At 42.6% G+C, this 14,998-nt stretch overlaps 1 protein-coding gene across 2 annotated transcripts in view; it reads right to left on the bottom strand.

Annotated features, from left to right (window-relative positions):
* ADPRM (ADP-ribose/CDP-alcohol diphosphatase, manganese dependent) overlaps positions 1 to 14,998 on the bottom strand; it is a 331,886-nt gene that overhangs the window by 117,922 nt on the left and 198,966 nt on the right. The gene's annotated exons all lie outside the window — the stretch shown is intronic.

Genomic DNA, 14,998 nt, shown 5'->3' on the forward strand with positions numbered 1-14,998 from the left:
TGCCAAAACATCTGTGGACTGCATGATAAAAATCCTGGAAATTACACCGAGAAAGTCCTCACTGGATAGTCTTTGCAGTTTTCCCCTGAAGTGTGTTACCTTGTAAGCAAAGACAGCATTAAGGGAGATAAAGTGATGGAGAGTCAGGTGTTCATATATATATTCATTCATTTACCATATTATTATTATTAAATAGAATATATTCCATATACCCCAAGGCACAGGGGCACTGCAGCTTACTGTAATTGTGACACTCTCTGTGGCTTACTGTAGAGGAAATTCATTTGTTCAAGGGTCAAATAAGCATTCCCTTTGCCTTCAAACAGGATCACTTCTCTTTCTGGTTAAGCATCAAAAAGCTATGATAATTGTCCTAATTATGGCAAACTAACTGATCATTATGGGCCCAGAAGCCACTCATCACTAGCTCTTTCTTTACCACCATTTGTAGGAATCACGGGTAATTTGAAAAAATCAGCACGCGGTCACCACCTTCATCTCCTACCTGGTCACAGGAAGAAGGGTTATTTCTTTCGTTAAAACTGGGCTCAAGTGTTTTGTGAGCGCAGAAGAGAAATGGAGTCCGTGGTCACTGGTCAGCACTGTGTTGGCCAACCCCTGCTCAATAGGAGAGGGGTATTTTCAAAGCCACCCACTTTAGAAGGGTACTTTTATACACATTGATCTTGTTATAATATTAACTACTAAAAGTGGTCTCAGTGGACAGTTTGGTAATCTAATCATTGCCAAATCAAAAAAGAAAGCTTGACATCCATTGCTTTCAAATAAAAATCATCACCTTTGGCAGATTTGCGTCCTCTTATTTGGATTATTCAAAATTTCAAGAGCGATTTACCCGTGTGTAATTTACAACTAATTTATCCCAGAGGCTTGCCATAAAGCTACGTTGCTAAATATTAAACTGCTTTGGAGGAAATATATATTAGTGGTGAAAAAAAATTAGTTTTATAAAGACTTATTATAAAGCTATGATAATTAGGACAGATGGATATTTCCATAGGATACTTGAATAGAACAATGGGACGAAACAGAAAGGCTAGAAACAAATCTACATGTGTAAGGCAATTTTATATGTAATAATCATAGATTTGTGAATTAATGAGGGCTGATTATCAGTCAATAAATGGGGCTGGGTCTATTGATTTTTCATAGTTAAGAAATGAAATTGGAACCTGGCTCACATCCTTCACATAGATCAGCAGAAATCAGACGATGCCAAGTGTTGGTGAGGGTGTGAAACAATAAACAGGCCCTCTAAAACACTGCAGGCAGCTTGATTTTTAAAAATTTCTATAAAAAGTGGTTTTTTCCAAGTAAATTTGAAGATGTGCATGCACTGCTATCAGAAATTCCACTCCCAACCATCTGTCCTAGACTGATAGTTCTCAATCCTATCAGGTCAAATGTGTTCTTTTGATAATAAATAGTTTATAACACCCTCGTTACTAACCTTACGAAATTCATAAATAATACAATTTACCTACACACATAATTTCAAGAAGTCAACATAAACCGGAGAATCAAGGCTCTGCTGTGAACCAAACTAAACTGTGGCACGATTTTGAGTAAGTGATGGAGAATAAGAAGGGAATTTTGCTTTCCCTTGGGGGTAGAAACATTTTCCTTTGAAGGGCATTAAATCTACGAAGAAGGAAAGGTAATTCTAGAACACTATCTGATTCTTCCATTAAAGATATTTACAAAGTCATTAAAAAAAATCAACATGAAGGAATTCCCTGGCGATCCAGCGGTTAGGACTCCGCGCTTTCAATGCCGAGTGCATGGGTTCAATCCCTGCTCGGGGAACTAAGATCCCGCAAGCCGCGCAGTGCGGCCAAAAATAAATAAATACATAAAGGATAGATTTTTAAAATCGACATGATACCTAACTGTAATTTTAAAAGGAAACAGAGTATAATAAAATATTTCAATATGTAAGTACTTTATCTTTTTTTTAAGAAAGTGTAATTTTTTATTGTGGTAAAATATGTATAACATAAAACGTACCATTTTAACTATTTTCAGTGGCACTGAGTACATTCAGACTGTGATGCAACCATCACCACTGTCCATCTCCAGAACGTTTTCATTTTAGCAGTCTGAAACTCCGCACCCATTAAACAATACTCCTCCACTCCTCCCTCCCCCAGCCCCTGGCAACAACCATTCTACTTTCTTGTCTCTATGAATTTGACTGGTGTAAGTACCGCATTTAAGTGGAACCAAACAATGTTTATTCATTTGAGACTGGTTTATTTCATTCAGCATAATGTTTCAAGGTTCATCCATATTGTACATGTCAGAATTTCCTTCCTTTTTAAGTCTGAATACTCTTCCATTGTATATCCATTCATCTACTGTTGGACACCCGAGTTGCTTTTCTTTTTTGGCCTTGTGAATAATGCTGTGGTGAACATGGGTGTAGAAATGTCTGTTTGAGTCCCTGCTTTCAATTCTTTTAGGTATGTACCCAGGAGTGGAATTGCTGGATTATTGGTAATTCTGTTCAATTTTTTTGAGGAACCAACGTGCCATTTTCTGCAGTGGCTACATCACTTTACATTCCCAACAGCAATGCACAAGAGTTCCAGTTTCTCCACATTCTCACCAACACTTATTTTCTGCTTTTTTGATAATAGCCATCCTAATGGGTATGATGTGATATCTCACTGTGGTTTTGACTTGCACTTCCCTAATGATTAACGACGTTGAGCATCTTTTCATGTGCTTGTTGGTCTCTTCTTTGGAGAAATGTCTATGCAAATGTCCTTTGCCCATTTTTAATAGGGTTGTTTGCTTATTGCTGTTGTTGAGCTGTAGGAGTTCTCTATATACCTGTATATATATTCTTACAATTATGATTTGCAATCATATTTGATTGCAAATATTTTCCCCCTCTCCATGGGAAATACTCCAAACTAGCAGAACCACCACAAATACAGCAGTTACTAAAGCAGACTGACAACAGGCATGTTGAATGGGCAACTTAAGTGCTACCAGAGGAACTGCTGTTGGTGACATGATTTTCCAAAATGGTGAATACTTGGTAACATTCTGAACCAAACAAAGTGTTTAAAAAACAAAACAAAACTCCATAACAGTTACATTCTTGGAAAACTCATTAAACTATGCAAAATACCTTGTGTTTCTATGTAAATTAGGGTTGTTTTCTAGATAATTATAAACTGATTTCTCACCTGAAGGTCAGGCAGGACACAGCAAAGTCACATGAGATGTAAGAGTGACTCTTTGCCCCAAGCCATGCATGGGAATGATACCAGTTTCAAGAATAGTGGCTATCTTTGGAGGTGGGTATAGGCAACAGGAGAATGAGACCAGGGAAGAGTGTGCAGGGGTATAAACTTTATTCCTAATATTTTATGTCAAAAGCTGGGCAATAGTAACATGGGAGTTTAATATATAACTTACATCCTCCGTGTCTAAAATGTTTTTAAACCAAAAACAAGAACAAAGATTCACACAGTCTCTGCTTCCAGAGAGACCTGGTTTTGAATCCTGGCTCTGTTACTTACAAGCTGTGTAATCCTGAGTAAATCACTGAACTCCCCTAAATGTTAGTTTGCTTTTCTGTAATTGGGGATAAAAATAGAAGCTAGCACATAGGAATGCTATAGACTATTGAAATAACAGGATACATTTAAAGCTCTTAGCATACTGCCCTGTTCTAGAGTAAGTGCCAAAGAAGAATAACCTCTGTTTAAACATGCTTTAAATAGTCTCCTTGATTTTTAACAAACAATCTTATCCTACCTTCTGTCTGATCACTGTCCAAATGCACATACCAGCTCTTAATGGAAACACTGAATAAGATGTACTCCAGTTACTAGTCAGATAACTCTCCGTTGTCCAAATCCTATCAAAATCCTATTTATGAGAATAGATACTTATGGGGGAGTGCCTGAAGGACATGCTATTCATCTATTCTCTAGAAATGATAAATTTTACCCTTGGATCAAATCACACCATCTGAGAGCTGTGTATCTGGATGGCATCATTCTGATTGTTGTCAAATTTACTTCACAGAATTGAACTTTGCTTGTTGTTCCGATATAAGCTTGCATTGAGGGATGCTGTAAGAAGCAACCCAGCAAACTTCGCTCTTCTATTTATTGCTGGGATGGAGTCCAGGATGTTATTCTCTGGATCAAAAAGTGTTTTCTTGGGCTTCCTTGGTGGCGCAGTGGTTGAGAGTCCGCCTGCCGATGCAGGGGACACGGGTTCGTGCCCCGGTCTGGGAGGATCCCACATGCCACGGAGCGGCTGGGCCAGTGAGCCATGGCCACTGAGCCTGTGCGTCTGGAGCCTGTGCTCCGCAGCGGAAGAGGCCACAGCAGTGAGAGGCCCGCGTACCGCAAAAAAAAAAAAAAAAAAAAAAAGTGTTTTCTCTGTGAAAACCCAAGGGAGGAAATTCTTCTCAGGTCAGCAAGATGAAAACCTTTAAGAGCTGGTTTGTCTTTATCTTGTGGACAATATGGATCTTTTAACTGAGTCTATTTCTCTATTTACTTGAGTCTCCAGAAAATGTACAGCCTAATCTGCGGCCCATCTCTGGTATCTCTACAAAACCATCTGGCATACACTCCTGAGAGGTAGGTAAATGTACCTCGGGACTGTTTTCTGACCCATATTACCTCTTTGTCCCAACATTTTCAATGATTTATTTCCCATGCATTTTTGGAAGCTGTCCTCTGTTTATGAAACAAGATAGGAAGAGAGAAAATGGAAAAATGGGGCGAGAATAAAGAGAAGTGGGGGTATAAATAAGTAATAAATCAAGTAGATAAGAGTATTGTGTTGTTTATTTTTTATATTTCCCAGAGCACCTTGCTTTGAACTTTATGATTGGTATATGGTTAGTCAATGTTAGAGTTAAAAAAAGATAAAATCTCAGCTTCCACACCATTCTTTTTCCTGCTTGTGCATAGCTATACGTTGGGCTAGACATAAGAAAGGTTTGATTAACCCCTGAGAAGCAAAAGAGAATACTTTGATAACTTCTGAGCGATGTCTGACATTTCCTGAAGGAATGTCCTAGCCACGCCCCAAAGCTCACTGCAATGCTATATAATTTATGAAAACACCTCCAAATTGTAAATGAATTTCCCCCCTCCTCTGAACTCCTTCAGAACCTACTGTCTTTAAGCACTCGTATAACTTACCTTGAGATATAGATTAAAAAATACATAAATAATAGACAGATGACAGGTAGATATTTGGAAAGGGAAAAGATCATGCTTATTGACATTTCTTTGTATTTCTAAGCATATTAACGATCATATATTTGTTGAATAAATACTTAAATAGGTAAATGAAAATCTATTTCATTGATAGATTTTTTTTTGGACAAACTTGCATTAAAACTCAGTTCACATGCAACAATATGAATGACTCAACAGGCGTTATGCTGAGTGAAAAAAAAGCCGGGCTCGAAAGCCCACATACTTTTGATTCCATTTGTATAAGATTCTCGCAAAAGCAAAACTGTAAGGATTAGCAAACAGATCAGTGGTTACCAAGAGCTAGGAGTGAGATGAAGAGTTGATTACAGAAGGGCACAGGAGAGTTTGAGGCGTAATGACACTCCTATGTATTGTGATTGTGTGGTAGGGGTTACATGACTGTATACGTCTGTCAAAACACTCAGAACTCTACCATCCTGAAGTGTGGATTTCACTGTGCGTAAATTATGCAAAAATATAAAATAATGAGGAAAAACTTTTGTTCAGCATCTGCTGAAAATACAAAGAAGATTTTGCATTCATCTAGCCAGTGAATCCAGTTCCCAGGCCATCTAGACATGTGCTGCCTCTCTTCTCTGTGCCCACAGGAGAGGCTGCTAATCAATTAGGACATTTTTTTCACTCTGAAGCAAGACAGTGACTCATGCAGAATCTTCAACAGAACGCCCCAGGCAGCCACCAACAATCTTTCAGAACCGACATGAGATGAAACTGATTTGCTGCCTGGGACCCAGGTCATCCCAAACGGATACTATCACTTGCTTAGTTACGCCTACTCGAAGTGCAAGTGTAATGCTTTCAAAGTGTTAACTCATTTTCAGGTGACTACCTTTGTCTTCTCTATCTTAATTTAGTGTCTAGTAAAAAAACCAGGACGAATAGAAATGTAGCACAGAATCAACATCTTGTAAGCTACATCCAAATATAATTTTCAGAAAATGTGTCTGCAGCCATAAAGGTAGAAGATCAAACGATCTCAGGATGTGACTGTGACACAAGGAAGGAGATTTGGGGAACGCAGGAAAGCTCTTCTTTAAAGAGTGACTTTTAATCTGAAGGCCATAGGAAGCAGAGGGATTGGCCTAGTGGGCTGGGCGAAGACGTTCCAGGCAGAAGCCAGTGCTCAGATCTTGAAGAGGGAGAAAGTATGTAGACGTGGCCTAATGAAAGACCACCAGCGTTGTAAGAAAAATTGTCCTAGGAATAGGGCAACTCAAGCTCAGGCAGGGGAGGTGGGCAGGGACCAGGCCCCCATAGTCAACTCTGAGGATTTTAAAGGTATCCTAAAAGCACTGGAAAGCCATGAAGTCAAGTCAAATTAACATTAATACTCTGAACCAACAGCCATGATGAAACTTCAAGAAAAAAGAACTTTCAAGGTACTCTCTAAAATGAAGTAAAATTCAAACCTTAGCAGCATTAGCTCCCCTAGTATTTTACGCCAAACATTTGTATATTACTAGTCACACTGTCTTAATAAGGGATCTACATGTGTCTTCTCTGCTCGACCATGAGCTTCTAGCAGTCAGCGACTACATCTAATGAACTGTTATATTTCCAGGTTTTGAAGCATAGTAGATGCTCAATAAATATTTGTTGAACTGAAATAAAGTAGACTAATATATATAGCATTCCAAACCCAGTTTAATCTGAATTCCCTGCTATGTCCAGAAGTACTGAGAGATTCCAAGTTACAGACGCATGTGCCTAAGGATAAATAGCCTTTTTGGATCTGTCGTAAATACATGCCGATTGGAATCACGCTGAGAATCTTCTGCCATGGTTCCAGCAATGTGGAGAAAATCAAAAGACAACATGGAGATAAAATTACAGGTTACAAAGGATTATTTTTGGAATTCATTCAAAAGCCAAGACAGGCACAGCAAAAATATAAGAACAGCCAACTAGTGATAAAATTTCCCCTCGATAGATCAAGGACTCAGAAAAGGTAACAGTAGCTCAAGAGCAGAAGATAGATCAGTCCCCAAACTTCTGAGAAAGGAAAAGGGATGGGGAGCAAGTAGCTGAGTTTTACAGAGAATTTGGAGATCTTTCAAACTAAGCATTGGCAGAGAGCGAAGTGGGGTAGAAGTAGCAGCAGAAAGAAGTTACTGGCAAGGTAATTGCTACAGGTTGAATTGTGTCCCCTCAAAATTCATATTTCTTATAAAAAGGGGAAGTTGAGACACAGTGGTGTTCATAGAGGGAAGACTCCATGTGAAGAAACATAAAGAGAAGACATCCACCTACAAGCCAAGGAGCGAGGCATGGACCAGACCCTTCCCTCACAGCCCTCAGAAGAACCCAACTGGGCTGACGCCTTGATCTCGGACTTCCAGCCTCCAGAACCATGAGAAGGTAAATTTCTGTCATTTAAGCAACTCAGTTTGTGGTACTGTATTATGACAGCCCTAGTAAAATAACACAGTAATCAACCAGAAAAATCTTTATTTACTGGAGGATTAAAAGAGTAAAGGAAGAAAAAAAAAGCAGCTGCATTAGTAGATCAAGGGGATAAAAGAGGTCTCCCCAGGCTCATATTTGCATGAAATAGGTTTTTTCTGGTAGAAATTCACTCACCAGAAATTATACCAGGTTGGGGTCTGGAAGGATAATGTAGACTACCAACCATGAATGACAAGGGTAGGTCTCGTCATGTGCCAGGCCGGCATCGTGTGCTTTACGTAAGTTATCTGATGTGATCCTTTCAATCACCCCGCGAGTAGGCTGAATTATTTTACAGATGAGAATACTGACTCTCAGAGTACACTCCTCCTTAAAAGATCCCATTTCTTTGCTTCTAGAACACCTCACTGGTTGGTCTTCTTAGTCTCCTTTGCTGGTTTTTCGTCTTCTGTCTCACCTCTTCAGATTGGAGAGTTCCAGGGGTCAGGTCTTGGTCCTACTGTCTTCTGTATCTGTACCCACTCACTTGTTGGGTTCTTAGAGTTCCAAGGCTTTCAAAATTCATCTATATTGAATCTCAAATTTGTATCTCCGGGAAGACCCCTCTTCCAAACTCCAAATCCATATATTCAATTGTATCCTCGGCATCTCCACTTGGAGGTCTAATAGATATCTCACACTTACCATGTCCTAAAGTGAATTGCTGATCTCCCCCCCCCTCAAAAAAACCTGCTTCATCTGCAAACCAATTCCCCATCTCAACATAAGGTATCCTTCCAATTTCTCAGGCCAGAAGTGTGGAGTCATCCCTGACTTGACTCTCTGAAACTCAGTATCCCATCCTCTGCTTGTGATGCTCTAGCCCAAGACAGTGACTTAGCTAATCCTCTCTCTTCCTTCAAGTCCTTGCTCAGATCGCCTGCTCAGTGAACCCACCCTTACCAGCCCTGTGTAATATGACATCTGCTCACCCTACATCCCCTAGCACTCTTGATCTCCCTTGTACTTCTGTTCTTTTCCTTCTGCTCATGGCACTTAACTTCCACCATACCTACAACTTACTCATTTAATTATTTTCACAGTCTGTCTCTGCCGGGCAGAGAGTTTCATCTGTTTTGTTCGCTGATATATCCCAAGCACGTAATACAGCAACTGGTGCCTAGGAAACATCCCATAAATAACCATACACGTTAAATGAATGGAATTATTTCTGTTTTTCAAATGAGACAGTAAACTGCAGTGTGGCTAATAAAAATGATGAACTGGAGTCCCAGACATGCTTGATTTCCAAATCTTGGTGCTTTCTATCATTGTCTTTTCTCCTCTCTTTAGATTCCATGCACCCCAGAACTGGCTACACAACCAGAATGACCTGAGGAACTTTAATGAAACACTAGACCCCGCTCTGAGTTTCATTCGGTCAGAGGTGGGGGCCCACGTGTCTGTGTCTTCACTCTGCTAAGTGATGTATCTGGTGAACATCCAGGCTTCTGGACCACTGCTGTAGATTCGATCCTCTCCTGTGGGCATGTTTCCCTTCCAGAATTCTTGCAGAATTAGATGGGTGTGTGGGAATAGTTAACTCATCAACGCAGCCACAGTTAATACGGCATGGTGAAGGAACAAGCTGCCCCATATTCATCAATCTATAAAATTAGAGTCTCTCTTTTTGAACACCAAAGTCTTTTTCTAAGTAAACCATTTCAGGTCCAAATCTTTCTAATATATAATGCCACTTAAAAAAACATAGCGTGTTCAATGGATTTTAGCTTGTTTTTAATCCATGTTCTTCCTTCTTCCCAGAATGTACCATGTTCCTGGATAATTCCCACTCATCCTTTATGACTAAGCCCAAGTAGCCCCTTTTACTGAGATCTTTCTCCCAAATCCTGCAGATTGGGTGAGGCTCCCCTCCCTCTACTCCCATGACATTTCTGTGCCTTTTTATCGTCACAACATGTTATAACAAGTCATCAACTCCTCTTGTTCCCCTACTTTACTATGGTATCATTAATAAGGACGATTTTTATTTCAAAAGACAGAAACCCATCTCTAATTGGTTTAAGGAAAAAAAGGCAATTGATCAGCTTGTGTAATTGCAAAATTCCTGGGTAGATCTGTCACCCCTGGATCTAGGCGCTCAAATGATGCATTCAGAAATCTGACCCGTCGCAACACTCAGTCCTGTTCTTTGTTCTGGCTTCGGTCTCCAGCAGGCTCCCCGCCAGACGGTAGCAAGGACGGCCCTCAGAATCTCCAGGCCTCCACCCTGCCTTTTAGCAAGGCTGGCAGAAGGCAAACTCCTAGGTGTCAAGAATTCTAGCAAAAGTTCTAGGACCGACTCTCTCTGGGGCTGACTTGGGTCATGCTCCCTCCCTGAACCACTCACTGTGAATTGGAAAAAATGAAATCACCCGCCCAGCCCTGGAGCCAGGGAGTGACATCAGTCGCTTCCTCCAAATCCCTGTGGGTAAGAAATGGGACGGGGGAGTCCCTCAAGAGGAAATGAAAGTGTGATCATCAAAAGAAGGAGAAATAGACACAAACACCAGAGGTCCAGTACAACCAGGTGCCTTGAGAGCAGGGGCCTTGCCTTCTCACTCAACCCCACCCCTTCATCTCCTAACATGGTACCAAGCAACACACGAGGCAGCTCATGTTTAATAAATCAATCAGCTGAACAAATGAATGCAGTCAGGGTTCTCATGAAAACCACCCACTATTACCCTGTGTCATCACATACTGGATGTGGGCTTCATTACCATACGGAATATAGGCCTCTGGGATAGACACAAAGAGGCTATTTTAATTTAATTTTTTTTTTTTTTTTTTTGGTCACAGAGACATAATACTCAGCTCCAAACAGAACTATTGGTAAAAGCACCGCCAGTCCTTTAATTAGGTATGCCTGGAGACCAGGCCCGGGAAGTTGCAGGATAACAAAGCCAACAGGAGGGGAAGTGGAAATGTCACCCTCGTTAGTGGGGTTATTCACAGGAGGAAAGCCCACCCAGGGCCCTGGTGAGTGTCAGAGGGCAGGTTCCTGCCAAGAACCTGAAGTGAGAGTGGGAAACAGCAGCTGCAGGGCCTTGGGGGACCGGGGATGAGTTCAATTCAGAAGGCAGAGGGAGGGAGCCGCATCTCCGGGGCAGACCCCAGCCACCTCCCTCCACAACCCCCCGGGGGACTCAAAGGACTTTTCTCCAAGGTGATCCTGGAATGTGCACGTTGTGGTTATTGCTTATTTATTTCCCATTTATATTAATGGACTCTTATTATGTGCAACTTCTAATGGTTGCAGACGTGAGCCTTCTACCAAGCTGAAGGGCAGATAAAGGTGGTTCTGAATCGCATTCCCTTCCCTCCCCAAACCCTGCCAATGCCGTCCCTCCTCCCTCTGTACCCATGTCCCAACCAGCCCACACTGCCATGCCACACTGTTGACTCCAGGCGCCTCTAACTGCTCCCTGCCGCAAAGCAGAGGGCCTGCCTGGCCACAGAGTTGCCAGAATGTTCGGGTGAGGAATATGTGGGCTTGTAGCAGGAAGAACAGGGTCTCCACCAAAGTCCCGAGTTCGAGCCCCTGCTCTGTCACTAGCCAGCCACGGGACCTTGGGTCAGTCAGCCCAAGTCTCACCTCTCAGTTTCCCCTGTGTTAAAAAATCAAACAAAAGAACATGAAGGATTCTGTATCTATAAAGTCCCTGCCCTGGAATGAATAAAAACTGTGATAAATGAATAAAAGCCCTCACTGACAGGACCAGATCCAGATCTTTTGGGTGAGCCAGTTTCCTAGTTGTAGGAAACAGAATCCAACTCTGGCTAAGTTAGGCTCAAGGGATATTGAGGTCATATAGGATTAAAGGGAGTTGGGAAGGCCAGGCTTGAGAGTGGCAGAAACCAGAGAAGATCCAGAGCAGGGTCCATCACCACACTGGTCCCCTAAAAAGAACGCCTGGCCAGGATCCTGCCACTGGGGTGCAGGCGAGCAGCAGCCATTTTCAGGAGTCCTGTCTCTTTGCCAAGGAGCAATCACCTACTTGGCCTAGACTGGGTCATGGGATGGCTGGACCCTGATGATGTTTCCATTAGACTGTATCTAACAAGGAAGAAACACTTCCTCTAAAGAAACCAGAGGACCCTTGGGAATGGAAACAGATGCCAAGCATCTAGAAGACATCAGCGAAGATGAGAGACAAAGGCTGCCTTTATAGGAGGAACTCCTGTTTCTCCATGAGTCTAGAATCCCAATAGGTCTGGACCCCATGAGCACCCAGGGAGAGCTTTCAAGGTCACAGCATGCCACCTCAGCCCCCAAACAATAGGTCTACCTCTACCTACTTCCTCACTGCCCTTTGCAGTTTTTCCACGAAGACCAAGAGTCCCTTGGTCATTAACCCTCCACCAAGTAACTTCAGGAGGACCCTTCTGCGCGGTTAATGAGCTTAGCTAAGCAGGCATCACAGGTGATACAGTGATGGCAAGTGGTCTACCAAGTTGCACTGATAAATAATACATTCAAATGGTGGTCTCTGTTGGCTAGGGACAGCCCCTCTGGAATTTGCAGAGGAGGCGTTGGGTATAAGATCAAGGACTCGGATCTGAGTCCTCACTGGGGGTCTTCTGCCCCTTAGCCCCCAAGCTGGGTAGCAGCTCTATTCTGCTGTCCCTGTGGCTGTTCCACTCTCCATCTTTCCCGACCCTCTCACTCCCACACCACCCCCCACTACCCGCCCCCTTCCACCACACACACACACACACACCTTCACCCTCCACAGTAGCTTTTAGCCTCTCTCTTTGAGCCCAGCATCAGTCTCTGAGCCTGGGCCAAGGACCTGCCTCTCTGGGCTGATGACAACAGACGCCCTCCACCTCCCTCTCCCCACCCCCTGGTCTTTGAGGCTGCCCATGACCCCTGCAGGTTAAGCAGAGAGATTAGAAATTATCTAAATCACAACAATTCCCTGGCAGCTTTTGTGTGATCGCAGGCTCTGGTGAACTAAACTGTCCAGCTGGGTAACTGAAGGAAACATATTTACTGAAATTCACGTGCTTACAGTTATACTTAGCCCCTGGATATCAGCAAAGCTGACCTGAAAGAGAATAAAAAGCCCCTTGCAGCATTCCAAGTAATCATTCCATACAGGCCCTTTGGGGTTTAACTCTCTGGTGGCCAGAGAGAGCTCTGATTTTCCACATCCCTGGTGCCTCTCCGTGGCTGCCAGCTGCCAGCTGGGCTGCCAGGGCTCAGGCAGGATATGAACATGAGACCCACCAATGCTGACATTTCCCCCTCACAAAAGGCTTTAGCCGAAAGGTGTCAGCATCATGGCCTTACTTTTCAGATTTCATTTTCTGTTCAGGAAGTGGAGGACTTTGATCAGCTGGTGAGCTCACCCTGAGTGACAGCTGCAGTTAGTAGCAGATGGGTCTGTAGTATAAGCACCTAACACAGAAGAGCCGACCCGAGCAAGGTCACCCTGGGCTCGGCACAGCTTCACTGAGACAAGCTGGAAAAATAGGCTCAGGCAGAGCGTGGCACATACAAACAGATGTGCTTTCTTTTCATGTAAAGCAGGACTCACATGGACCTTGCTTCACCAAGTTATAGAGTCACAAAAACACTCGAGGTCATCAGAACCTACCTTCTGCTAGATGTTGGCATCCTTAAAGGCCCTATGTCTAAACCAGGGTTGAATTAGGTTTTAATTCATAGACCCATCCATAATCAGTGGGGCTCCCTGGAGTTGAGGTCTGGGAAGCCATATTTAGGTTTATCAAGAAAGAATGTCATGTAATGTCAGGCAAGGGCTCTGCAAGGTATTTGCTCTCTCTGAGTTTAGCTGTCAGTAGTGTTGCATGATGAGACCTCTTCCTGCTACAGGGGCCTGGTCCCTGAAGCCACTAGGATGACACATGACAGGCAGAAACCAGCCTGAACAGAGAACTGTTAAAACTGTTGGCCCCTTGGTCAGCAACTTAGAAGTAAGTAATGGGACACCTCAAGTCCAACGATCAGAAATATATCTTGACAAAGGTTTACATAGGTCCAATGTCCCAAATTTGGAGATATATTTCCCATCCAATAATCTCATCTTCCTGTTATGGGTTTTTTAAGCACCTTGTGGCATATTATAGCACCCAACCGTAAGTGCTGGAAAAGTCTGGAGGGATCCAGAATCTTGGCACTGAGACTATTTTCTGGATCCACGCAGAATCTTCCAAAACAAGCAACAAAAGACAAGACAAATGCCAAATGACACAAATCCTACTTATCAGGGGATGGTGAAAGTAAACAATGTGACATCAAAAGGAATGCAGGAGAGAATCACTAGATATCCCATCTGTATGTAAGGAAATGCAGAATTTTCATGAGCAGCCACAGAATCTAACCCACGGGAAAAAGAGGAATGTAATACTAGCCGAGGGAGACTTGACTTCAGACAGCTACTCCTTAATGGGAGCCCAGGGTGGCTCACCCCAGCTCAGACCCAGTGGTCCCCAAGAAGCAGCCCAGGCCCTGTGACTGGAAAGTCAATGGACTGCTACTTGAAACTACCCCTTAACCTTGTTAGTCAGGCCTCTCAGTTGGTAGTAAAGTTCATGCTTGCATTCCTTGCAACAAAAGAGTTTGCAAAGTAAAATAGATTGCACAAATCCTATTTAAGGGAATTACAAGAACAAACTGATTTTAAGGACTCTGGAACATTAATCATTGGAATAAAGATGGATACCACCAATTACCAGTGGGTTTCAGAGAGTTTCCAAAGTGGCCCTCCAGGGCCTCCACTCAGAAACACACTGTCAGCAATTAGGGGTGGTGTGTGTATCTGCAATTTGGTATAAGAAGTTAAGGGCTTTTTAAAAAAGTAGCTCAGATTAGCCTACCCCCAACAGGGGGTTTATTCTGCTTTAAACAAGTCTAATCTACAAATAAAACCCAGATTCATAAAGCAAATAATATACTATAAAAGAATTTGCTGTGATAGTCCTAGAAATAGTAAGTTTCCCCACTAAATCTAAAATTTGACTTTTTCCAAAAAGTAGGCTTAAAGACATATTCTTGGAAAGATGTCAGTTATATAAAGTGACCCATATCTATGGGGCAGAGTTACATCAGCAAGTCTCAGATGTTTTATAGACTCTCTGTGGGACCAGCCCAGTGAAGACCGAGTCTGCTGGTTTCTGTGGGCAGTGGTTGCCCCTTGTTTGTATGGGGATAACAGCTCGTCTTGCTGGCTGCTCATTGGAGTGTGTGTGCCTCTGCAGGAGTTTTGATCCATTTATACACCCAACAAGTGTGTATTGAG

This window comes from Delphinapterus leucas, chromosome 19 (assembly GCF_059928025.1).
Source record: "Delphinapterus leucas isolate spDelLeu-1000000601 "Yukka" chromosome 19, BTC_Dleu_Yukka2, whole genome shotgun sequence".
In the NCBI taxonomy this organism is placed as follows: Eukaryota; Metazoa; Chordata; class Mammalia; order Artiodactyla; family Monodontidae; genus Delphinapterus; species Delphinapterus leucas.